Source organism: Mauremys reevesii, linkage group 7 (genome assembly GCF_016161935.1).
Source record: "Mauremys reevesii isolate NIE-2019 linkage group 7, ASM1616193v1, whole genome shotgun sequence".
Taxonomy (NCBI): Eukaryota; Metazoa; Chordata; order Testudines; family Geoemydidae; genus Mauremys; species Mauremys reevesii.
Genome location: NC_052629.1, coordinates 9,227,429 through 9,239,434, shown reverse-complemented (window position 1 = coordinate 9,239,434; position 12,006 = coordinate 9,227,429). Strand labels below are relative to the sequence as shown.

General features: G+C 41.3%; 1 protein-coding gene across 1 annotated transcript in view; it reads right to left on the bottom strand.

The window, feature by feature from the left end:
* Positions 1-12,006, bottom strand: part of RBM20 (RNA binding motif protein 20) — a 163,430-nt gene that overhangs the window by 106,954 nt on the left and 44,470 nt on the right. The window lies entirely within an intron of this gene.

Genomic DNA, 12,006 nt, shown 5'->3' with positions numbered 1-12,006 from the left:
CTGAAAGTGGCTTGAAAGTTTGCTGTTGTTTTTTTCTTTCAAAAGCAGGAGATGTTCTACTTATTCTTTACATTAAATATTGATGTCCTGTCTGAGGTGAAGATTATAATAACTGAAGAACTAGTGTAATGGTGACATCACAAGAAAATGACTGAGCAGCTGAGAAAGGAAGGGGGTTTTTAGTCCAACTTTTTGTTTTTGTTTATGTAACCCTTCTGCCCCTCTGAGTTGGCAGCAACAAGGGCCGGGTTCAGTATCCAGGGGTTCCATTTCAATAACGCAATACAAAACCGGCTCGAGCCCCCACCCAGTGACCTGGGACAATTACATACCACCCCCCCACCCCGGGCACCTCTAGGAGGCAATACTTCCCCTCTCACAAGCACAGAGTCTGTATGTAGCAATATCCTTTTAATAAAGGAGGGAAACAATGTGGCATCATATTGGGGAAACACCACAAACAGAATTCATAACATAAACCATGAGCAAAAGACCCACCAAGTAAGTTTTGACAATGTCCTTTTCCCCTTAGGGTCTTAAGTCCAATCACCCCAAAGTCCAACAACCCAAAAGTCTCTGTCCCTGGTCAGTGCCGCCCCAGAGTTCAAAAGTTCATCTGCAGAGTTTTACCCGCCCCCCAGCCTGGGTGGAAATGGGGGGGCACACAGGGTGTTAAGGGGCACCTTATGTGGGCCGGGGCCAACTGGCCCTCCTCTTTGTGGAGTTCTGCTGCAGCCTTCACCACGACTGGCTCCACTCCACCAGCTGCGCCGCTCCTCCAGCCGACCCATGAGCCACTCCAGCCATCCCCACAAACCGCTCTGCTCGCTCGCTCTTCCGTGGGCTGCTCCAACCATCCCACAAATCGCTCAGCTCCGCTCCGCTCCACTCACTGTTCTGGGGGTTGCTCCAACCATGCTGCAAACTGCTCCGCTCTGCCAGCCACTTAGCGATAGATCTTCAGACTCCCCCACTAGTTAACACAGCACTCAGCTCAGTAAGTTTAGCTCTTTTAGTGATTTCAGCTCTTAGTGATTTCAGCTTGTAGTAGGGGAGCCCCAGTGCTGGTGCACCATTGGCCCAAAGTGAATTCAGCTCAGCAGCCTCTAGATGGACTCCTAATGGAATCAAAATTAGCTCTGCTCTTCAACAGTGGAGAGAGGAGAAGGTGCAATTGGTGATCCAGGCCCTCAAAAGGGGCCCATACCATCAGGTACACATACCAGTCCCCAACCTCTCTCAATTCACTGGGTTTTGGAACCCATGTCCCTTGTCTAGCAAGTGCTACATAGTTGATGGTGAGACCCTCTGTCATAAAACAGTTTCATAGTCCTTCATTCACATAATCAGGGTAACAACATGTTATTCCTCCTGCCCCAATAACAGAGAAATTGGGGATCCCACAGCTGTCAAAGTGACCATTTCAGGCTCCCGTGGACTCGTGCTAGGCGGGGTGGGTGTGCCTATGCAAACAAGATCAGCCCCTGAAATTCTTTTCCACACTCGTCATAATTCACCACCAGACGTCAGGGTAGAGCTCATCCTGACACTGCTTACATCTATATCTTTTAAATTTCAATACCAAATTAACATTTTGGATAAAGAAAGCCTTTGTAAAGTATTCAGAATCCTCTCCATTTTAGCTAGGGAGAGTTCACACTGACCATCCCTCAGAGAAGACCAGACTTGAAACTCCTGATACATCCAAGGTTTAAAAACAAACAAAAAAAAGGGCAGAAAAGAAAAGTACAAGACAAAGCAAACAAAACCTTCCAGGACTTTTTAGATATGCTAAAGTATCAACAAAAAGGCAAAAGACCAGTTTTTTAGGATCCTTTGTAGGTCACCTTTAAACAATATTTTCTAATTCAGTTCTCTTCTCAAGTCTAGTTCTTTCCAGATGTAGGGTTCCATGTCTCCATCTTTTTCCCCACCACCACCTCCAAAACACCATCCAAACAAATGACACACAGGTTTTCCTGACACACTGACATTTGCTCATGGGAGAGATCACAAGGAGGGAGGAGTTCACTAAACAGGTATGACCCAATTTATATTTTTTTAATTGCCTCTATACTTTAATACTTTTAATACTTCAGCTCAATTTCCAGTCTCCTCCCTCCAGACAAAAAAGGGAAACCACAAGTAGAAGAGAAGTCAAGGAAAAACTTGCAATTTATTGCACAAGCTTACTTTAAAAAAACAACAACCCACAGCCACAGTAGATTAATGTGTTTCATTTTCCACAGTGTCTTCATTCAACCATAACTGTGTATATTTACTGCCATTGGCATTGTGCTGACACATTCAAGTCCAGAGGCCGTGTGAACCTGAAGCAGTTAGACTACACCCAGTACCACTCTGCTGCTGTGTAAGTAAATATGATGTGAAACCTTTCCATGAAACAATGTAGCCATGTTGTTTTTGTCAACTATCGAAAGAGGACCAAAAAAAGCCTGTTATTCTTATAATTTATTTGAATCATGAGACCTCCAAGGGATGATTCTTTAATGAAAAAATATGTAAACATGACTGCTGGAAAATGAATACGTTTATTAAGGTCTACCATGACTCAGCTTTCATACAAACATTCCTTTATTAGTCTCAAAGGCCACTTGTCATTAGTTCCACCAAAATACAAATATAAGCTCATACACCTATATTCTATATCCTAACAACAATTCAGTCATAATCATTGGCCAAAATACTTGCAAAAGGCTCAGACATCTTCCCATCACAGCACGACTCCAGAGGGATAAGGAAAAGCTCTGACAAAGAGCTGCTAGAATACCTTGATTTTATTCAATATAACAAACATGTGATGTCACTGCTGGTTATTGGACTTTAGCCAAAGACTGAAAAAGGAGCCTTAGTGCTAAACCCTGCAGCTGGTGCCCAATTAACCAGGTTTTCTATATTTCTATTACTTCACTCCAGTAATAAGGTATGTCAATAAGATAACACGGGCATTTCCAGGGTCTCTACAGATTTAACACAAGACACTTCTCTTTCTCATGATCTTTAATTTTTTTATTTTTGGGGGGGGTCACACGCTTTAAGCCTTGCTCATGCCAATATTCAAATGCAATTTAAAACCATTCTTTACTTAGGTCCAATGTAGGTCCATAATCCTACAAGAACCAGAAACTAAAACCAGATCAGTGGTTTGCTGTCAATATTTTAAGCAAGGGGCTACCATAAAATTCTCTCCATTAGCCTGTGATAAACTCCATGTACCCAGTGGGCATGCACTCATGTAAAGGGAAGGGAAAGACTGGGGAACAATTTCATTTGTTTTCCCATTTATGCACAAATACTTCCTTGTAAGAGTAACCAAAGAACGAGGCATCACTTTGGACAAAGTTAGATTAAATACATTATACTGGAAGCTTTACATTATGTTCCTGAAAAACATACAGCATATATTGATAGGATAAGCTCAGCATCTCAACTTGTATAGTTTGAAGTATGGGATAAGGTGAAGACTTGGTTGGGGCTGTATGGGGACATCATCCGCTGGGATTTTTCCCCCTATAAAATACCTGCCATTTGATGTATTTCAAAGGCAAAAAAATTTTGCTCTTTAAAAGGTATTCTTGTGAGTCCAGAGATTTCTGGAAGGGATAAATTAACAGTATCCAGAAGGAGCAACTCCATGAGAGGCCAGGGATACCACCCCACGCCTCCTCCTGTCTATGTGGTAGCAGAAGTTTTTAAAGAACTTCCTGCAACACTTTACCGAACCAAACAACACAATGGAAAGGGGCGGCACGTCCGGGTCTTCGGCGGCAATTCGGCACGGGGTCCCTCAGTCCCTCTCTTCCTCTCAGGGGCGGCTCTAGACATTTTGCCGCCCTAAGCACGGAGGGTCCGCTGGTCCCGCGGCTTCGGCGGACCTCCCGCAGGTGTGCCTGAGGGAGGTCCGCCGGCCGCTGACCAGCGATTCTCCACAGGCAAGCCGCCGAAGGCACCCTGCCTGCCGCCCTAGCGGTGACCGGCAGCGCGCCCCCCGCGGCTTGCCACCCCAGGCACGCGCTTGGAGCGCTGGTGCCTGGAGCCACCCCTGCTTCCTCTTTGAGCTGCCACTCAAGAGGAAGAGAGGAAGCGAAGGACCCGCTGATGCATTCTGCTGAAGAATGAAGCAGCACGGTTGAGCCGCCACCAAAGTGCCGCCAATCAGCTTTATCCTTTTTTTTTTTTCCCTTCACCTCTTGGGGCAGCAAAAAAGCTGGAGCCAGCCCTGGGTCTGGACATTAGCCCTGTCTGTCATATCACATATAGACAAGCCCCTTTGGTTTCAGTTTAAACAGTTTTTTACTAAAAAAAAAAAATCCTGAATTTTACAAAAAGTATTATTCTTTTTTTCTGATTTTCACCCTACTTTTGAATCATTGAAATACATAAAAAAACTTGTTTTATTAGGAAAATATAATACATTGCACAAGATACATTATTATAATAATACATTATTCTGTGTGTTTATGCAAAGCTGCCTGTTGAAGTAAGGCTATGTATTAGTGTAGAAGATACACACAATAATCCAAGAAGCACGCACACAAGCTCTGAAGTGCATGCGCATCTGAATGTACTGATGAATCTCACACCCACCACAGATATGTTTCAAGCTGTTAGCAGACAACGGTTTAAAGATCTGACATTAAAATGGAAAGGAAATGAAAATCTGTACCAGAATACATTTCAGAACACAAGGAAGTATTCGAAAGTTTAAAAAACAAAACAAAATCAGGAGAAAAGGATGAAGTTGAGTGTATGCACGGCAAATGGTGTGGCCCAGTTATTAAATGTAAACATTTATAGGCTAACAGTTCTAAATGTACAGGAAAAGTTTTATTTGGGGATTACAGGTGTATTGTTTTCTTAAACTCAGAGGTGGCATTGTGTTTTGAGTTCTGTTTTCATTTTGCAGCAAACCCCACTGAATTCCATTAATCTACTGAATACTCCCCGCCACATTAGGGTGACCAGATGTCCCAATTGTATAGGGACAGTCCCGATATTTGGGGCGTTGTCTTATATAGGCTCCTATTACCCCCCACCCCATCCCGACTTTTCACACTTGCTGTCTGGTCACCCTACCCCGCATCCTTCCATCCACCGAAATAAACCCCGATATTTACCCAGGAAAATTAACAGTTTTTTCCACCAATTTTCACTTGTTTTTGTTGTTGTAGTAATAAACATCGATAAATTGCTGGGGAAAATTAAATAAAATAAAAACCAAAAACGAAGAGCCCTGCATACAGATTATCAAAACACTGAGGCTTGTAACTACCTAAGATGTAATGTGCAGGGGTAAGCATTGGTTACTTTTGGATTTCCTTTGTCTCTACATGCCTTCTGAGCTTCTTATGGGTGCTTTCCAAAAGAGCATGACTTGGGCCGAGATGGGCAAATTTAGAATAAAACGTGAACAATGGTAATTCTTCACAAGTCCATTGAAATGCGTGCCTAAATTCTGACTGTTCTGGAAGGTGGAAGACACAATAGTTCTCAAGCCTGCTCAGACATGTGACAGCCCCGGTGACTAGAATCCAGCTTACACATAGAACAGTCAGCAACGGTTAAATCACCTCCAAACTTCCACCCCACTCATCTGAGGAACTGCTCCTTGAGTTGGGAGGTAATTCAGTCTCCACTCCATCTTTGTCCTTTCTGCTGATAACCACCATCCAGGTTGCTAATTACAATGCAACAGAGACATCTACTCACTGGAAACCAAATTCAGATCTACCACGTCATTTTGTACAGGCCACCAAACAAATACCCCATGATACACACCTTCAGTCACTACCAATCTGGCCTAAACGCAGATCTCTGGCCTGAATGTGGAAGACTCTTTATCCTGTTAGCAGCCACCTAAGGCATGTAGTCAGCTTCCATTTCCCTATAAGTTTCCATTACCACTGCATCAGGACCTTCTTCTTTCATTTAAGAAGAGCAGGGCCATTTTAACGACAGAAAGAGTCTGCTATAAAACTTATTACAATATCTTCTCCAGCATGGAAAAGATTCCAGTTTACAGTAAACAGGTCTCATCTGTCAGTGTGTCGTCAAAAAGTCTGTGGCTCTCGACAGGCACAGAAGTAAGGAAGTGGCTTCTGGTGAAGGGAGTCACGTGGACGATATGTGAAACTCATCAAGGAATCTCATACAAAATATCACCCACTGCTGTTCATAAACATGAGCCCAGTTTGGACATATTCAGTTACACGCTGAGAAGCGGTATAGTTAACCAGTTCATGATATGGAATGACTAAGGCATGCACAATCTTATTTATGTTCCCTGCACCTGTGCTTTCTTTGGTGTAAATTATAATACTGATCTTTTAAACTGCACACAGGGAGTCTCCCATTTCATCCACGTGAGACATAGTAATATAGTCTATTTCTATTCAATATGCAAATGAGCAGGGATGCACGATACTGTAGCATGTTATCACTAAGCTAGTAATAATTTGCCAAGGTGTATAATTGTATTAATATTTCTTGCGGTCTCAGAGCCATCAATGTGTACACATAGCTGCTATATGTCATCATCTATTCTGATTACTGTTACCCTAATCCTTCTGAATCCTCTCCCATACTTCGCTAATATTTGTCCCAGCACCCTTATGTTCACAGTATGAAATAACTGAACAAGTTGTGGAAACCCATTGTGGCTGCACTTTCTTTCAAACTAGGTGTTAAGCTCTTCCCAGTTTAAGCAGGGATTGAATTTTCCAACACTCCGAATAATGGAGACCCAATCCTTACTGAGGTCTTTTAATCCCTGCTAAGGTCTGTGGAGGCAGGGAGGGTCTTTTTGTTATGTTTGTACAATGCCCAGCGCAATGGGTTTGGGGCCTCTAGGCTCTACCACAATCCAAATTAACAACATTGTTAAACATTAGAGCCCCTTCCACACAAGGACCCCAAGTACCTTACAAAAATAATGCATTGGGCCTCACCACATGCCTACAACACAGATAATATTATTACCCACTGCGGCATCTTCCTCAAGGCACCCAGAACTGTGAGCCACTATGTTACCCTTTACCTCAGCAAGTGAGAGCATTGCTGCTGCTAAGCTCTGGGTCAGCTCCATGACACACCAGCCTGTCTGCCTTGCCAGCAAACTCTTCGAGACTGTGTCAGTCTAAACCTGGCCTCGCAGATAACAATCAGTGAGCCTCAGTTCCCCGGAGACGTCTCCCTGCAGCGTCCAGTCCCTCTCACTGGACATTCACGTAAACTGTTAGGTTTGCTTGTCTCCAAAGAGACAGTACACAGATCAGCCAGTTAGGTGAGCTAAAGACTCACACTTCACTTTAACATACAGCACTGGGATGGCTTTGTACTAAAACAAGGATACGTTTACTAACAAAGAACAGAGATTTAAGTGATTTTAAGCAAGAGAAAAAGAGACAAATATGGTTAGAACCCAACCAAAACACAACATGTTATCTAGTGACTAAAACTTAATATTAGCAAGTTACAATCTCTGCCTTAGCAGTTTCTTACCCACATCGAGTTACCAGGATCTCCAGGCCAGGGGACTCAAAGTTCACAGAATCCAACAGTGGATCTCCTTTGTTCCCTATGTGACAAGGTAACCAAAATACCTTTTTGCTCCACTTATATTACCCAAAGTCCCTTGTCTCTGCTTCACAAGCCAGGTAGGATTCCTAGAGTGCACAATCCTTCCCCTGGTAAGCTCATTAAGCTGCTGGTTAGCGTGTAGTTTTGTTTACTGTGTATGTAAATGTACTTTCACTGTCTTCTGCTAGTAACCAAGCCACCCAGATAGGTAAATACACATTCCTTTGCCTAGGGCAGGCTGGGTTTATCCACCGCCTCCCAAACACATTTTAAGAACATATTTCCAGCACACATCTAGAAGCTATAACTCTTTGTACACAACCCGTACATACATCACACAATGATTTTGGGGACCTGCGTGTCACCAAGTTTACACATGATACCTTACATGACACATTGTAGTGTGACAGGATCAGGCCAGATGGCTACAGGAGAGTGTTAGAAGGCAGATAAATGCACTTCATTGTCAACACCAATTTTAATACATTTTAAGAAAAACAAACAATATTTGCATTATTTACTAATGGACAAAATACCTTACATTGGCAACTCACCATCATTCCTGACCTTCCTGGTTTACCTATCATGGTTCCTCTGCAGCTGTACTACAGCTTTTTCTCTACGCTACCTCTCTTAAAGGACAGAAATATTTATTAAAACAACAAATAGAAACATCTTAATTTTCACTTTGAAAATATTTAATTGAAAATTATTAAAGGGAAGCTGCCAATTAAAGTTTGGCCCAAAATTTAAGATTTTTTTTTTGTCAAAAAGCAAACTTAAAGCCTATTTGTTTTAATTTTTTACTTTCTGGAGTATGCTCACATGCACAATGTGTGAGGCACTTCTCAAACAGTAGTTCCTTGTCCCTGAGAGCCAAGACCAAGAGAAATGTTTTCGTTGATTTTTTTTTATATCAATGGTGACAATTATTATCTCTAATAGGCTTTTCTACAGATAAACATTCTCCAGCGATGTCTGTAACCCAAATGTCCCAGCACAGAGAATCTGAAAATAAAATTGATTATATGCAAAACGGAAGCTGACGTAAGTAATTTTCCTTCTTCTAATGAGGAAAATGTAAGTAAAGAAACAGCATATATGAATTGGATTTGTAAATTCTTTCAGTTCCAGTAAATTTTAATAATATATTGCTAATAATAAAATATTTTTAAACAAATTTTCTTGTAAGTTGACATTATCCATGAAGTAACTAGAAACATTTCATATTGTACAAAGGTGTCTTTTTGTTGCTGACTTTTCTCTTCCAGTTCATTTATTTCTCAGATTAAAAAATACATATAAAAACATTCCTTTAAACTTCAAAGGCTTGTCCTTATTTTAATTGGCATCTACTAAATAACTACAATAGTTAGGGCTACTATACCAATCAGTTTGGTGTTTACAAGGATACAATCAAATCAGGCTGGGGCAATATTTTCATTTTAGTCGATGCTTTGGAGAAATTCATCCCCTAAATAACTTTGAAGGGAATAGAGTTATACAAGGGATAGATCTGAACTTTTATTTTTAACAGTGTTTGAGAACTTTCAAAATGATCAAACAACGTGATGAAAATATACTTAACACCTGAATTTTATCGAAGTATAGTAAAAACCCTAATTGTCTGAAAAAAAACATAAGGCAATGTTTGCTCAAACAAAAAATTGTCCCCAGTACATTCCAAGAACTTACTGGACATGTTTTGCAATATTACTTTTCCAACAGATGTCTGGGTAGTTAAGGTCCCCCATTACTACCCGGTCTTGAGTTTTGGATATTTCTGGTTTTTGTTCAAGAAATGCCTCATCCACTCCTCCTGAGAGTCCAGGGAAGAGCAACAGAAATGATTAAAGGTCTAGAAAACATGACCTATGAGGGAAGATTGAAAAAACTGGGTTTGTTTAGTCTGGAAAAGAGAAGACTGAGAGGGGACATGATAACAGTTTTCAAGTATGTAAAAGGTTGTTGCAAGAGGAGGAAGAAAAATTGTTTTTCGTAACTTCTGAGGATAGGACAAGAAGCAATGGGCTTAAATTGCAGCAAGGGAGGTTTAGGTTGGACATTAGGAAAAAGTTCCTAACTGTCAGGGTGGTTAAGCACTGGAATAAATTGCCTAGGGTGCTTGTGGAATCTCCATCATTCGAGATTTTTAAGAGCAGGTTAGACAAACACCTGTCAGGGACGGTCTAGATAATTAGTCCTGCCACTAGTGCAGGAACTGGACTAGATGACCTCTTGAGGACCCTTCCAGTTCTGTGATTCTATGTCAGGTCAGCAGATGGACATCTCTGTCCCCCTCAGAATGGAGTCCCCAACCATCAGCACCCTATGACTCCTCCTCTTGGGCATGGTGGCCATGAGCCTCCCAGACTTGAAGGCAAGGGGCTCCTTCTCCTCAGCCATTGGGATCTGCTCCTCATCTCCTGTCACCACTACAGGTTACTGGTGCTTGGCCGCGATGGATGGGGACTTGGGTGGGGGTGGAGAATTGTCTACTGCCTGCGGTGGCCCATGGATGGTTCTCCTTCCTCGTCTAGTGCTACTGCAGTCATTTGTAGTTGTCCAGTATCCTTCAATTCACATGTTCCCACATGCATGCTGTCAATGAAGTCCTTGTGCTCCTGGATACTATACAGAAAACCCACCTCCTCCGGCAGCCCTGTTACCTGCTTCTTGAGGGATTCCACCAATAGACACTTCCCATACCAGGGGTTTCCCCCAGACTGGCTTTAATCTGCATGTAGGCCACATTCCCAGCATGTCAGGACCTGAGAGAAAGCGTCCAGTGTCAAGACGCCTGTCTGGTTGGGACCCCATAGGTACAGGCAGAGAAAAGAGCTAGCAGTGGTGTTGGCAACATGCTGTTTTCCTCCCATTGTGGGTTCTTCCTTGTAGAAAGCCTTCAAGTTAAGGGAGAGGAAAAAACCCTCCCTACCTTCCTCCACTGGCTAACTGCCTTAGTCTGCCAGCAGCCTTTGTCTGTGAGAGCCTGTGTACTTTTTAACGTCTGGGCCCCACACTCAGCTGGAATGGGTGACTCAACCCCTCTCACTCAGCTGTCTCTAATCACTGGCTTAATTCAATCAAAACCTGCACAGCTTTCAATTCAAAGAGCCTGCTAGAAAGCAGGAACGAACTCACCTAACTTCAGGGCAACTTAGCCCAGTCAACAACCAAGTCTTGATTTCAAAATACAGAAAATACCCGAGAGTCCTACCAAACCCAATGGCAAATTCCCAGCACAGAAAATGCCCCCCTTTTTTTGCCTGCCAATCAATAACAATAAGACAGAAATACCCCAGAGATACCCAGCAGCTGGCCAAATCCCACATTACAAGAAACCAAACTGTTATTTACTCTAATACCAAAAGTGTCAAAAACCTTCTAAATTTCAAGTTAAAAAAAATAGTTGAGCCACATAAACGTTAGTAATAATAATATATATGAAGTTATGTGTAAATAATATTACATACATACATATTCATGAGAAGTATCTGTATTAAACATCCATGTAGTAGACAGCCATTTAATGGTCACAAACACACAATCGTCATTATGCCTTATCATACTTTTCATTTCAGAGTTCTCCCGTGGGTTTTAAAATTCTAGAAATAGGGACCAACTTATCCCTTGTTGTGCTGTCTAAGAGTTCACCCTTTTCTAACATGGTTAGGTTTTAGACACTTTTTAAAAAAAAAGTGAAATGTTCTGAATCAGATATTTTATTGCTTGAATAAGTGGAAAGTAGTAATATATAATGGTACTATCACAGAAAATCTACAGAAGCAGCCTTCTAATTGGATTTAAACTAACCATCTTTAAAATATGAAGCAGATATTTTACACACTGCCTAGACAGTCTCTTGTTATTGTACATGGAATTTATAGGTAATCGATTAGTTACCAACTAATAGAATGACAATTAAGAAATACAAGTACAAATACAGCACATGTAGCAAAAGTGATAAAATTAAATAATGTTTTGCTTCTTGAACAAAAAATGTCATATGTTCTCATTAAATACTGATTTTTTAAAAAGGTGTATAAGTGTTAGAAACCTAATGAATTGTTTGGCACCGTAAACAGAGATTTGAGGAAATTCTAAAAAACCTACAGCACACTACATGTTTGAAACATACAATTCACTAGACCCTGGTGATTAATATCAGAGCTGGGTGAATAATCTATAACAAGTAAATTATTAGAAATTTCCTATTTTTTCATTCAGAAACTGACTGCTAAGATTTTGATTCTCCAATTTATTAGTTATTCAAAAATTATATGCTAAGCAACTTCTCTGAATAATTCTTGATCTGCAATTTGTTCACAAGCAATTTGATGCAAGTATTAGATATTTAAAATTTGATGCTGTGATTGGACACACTGGGTCCCATCCTATGAGTTT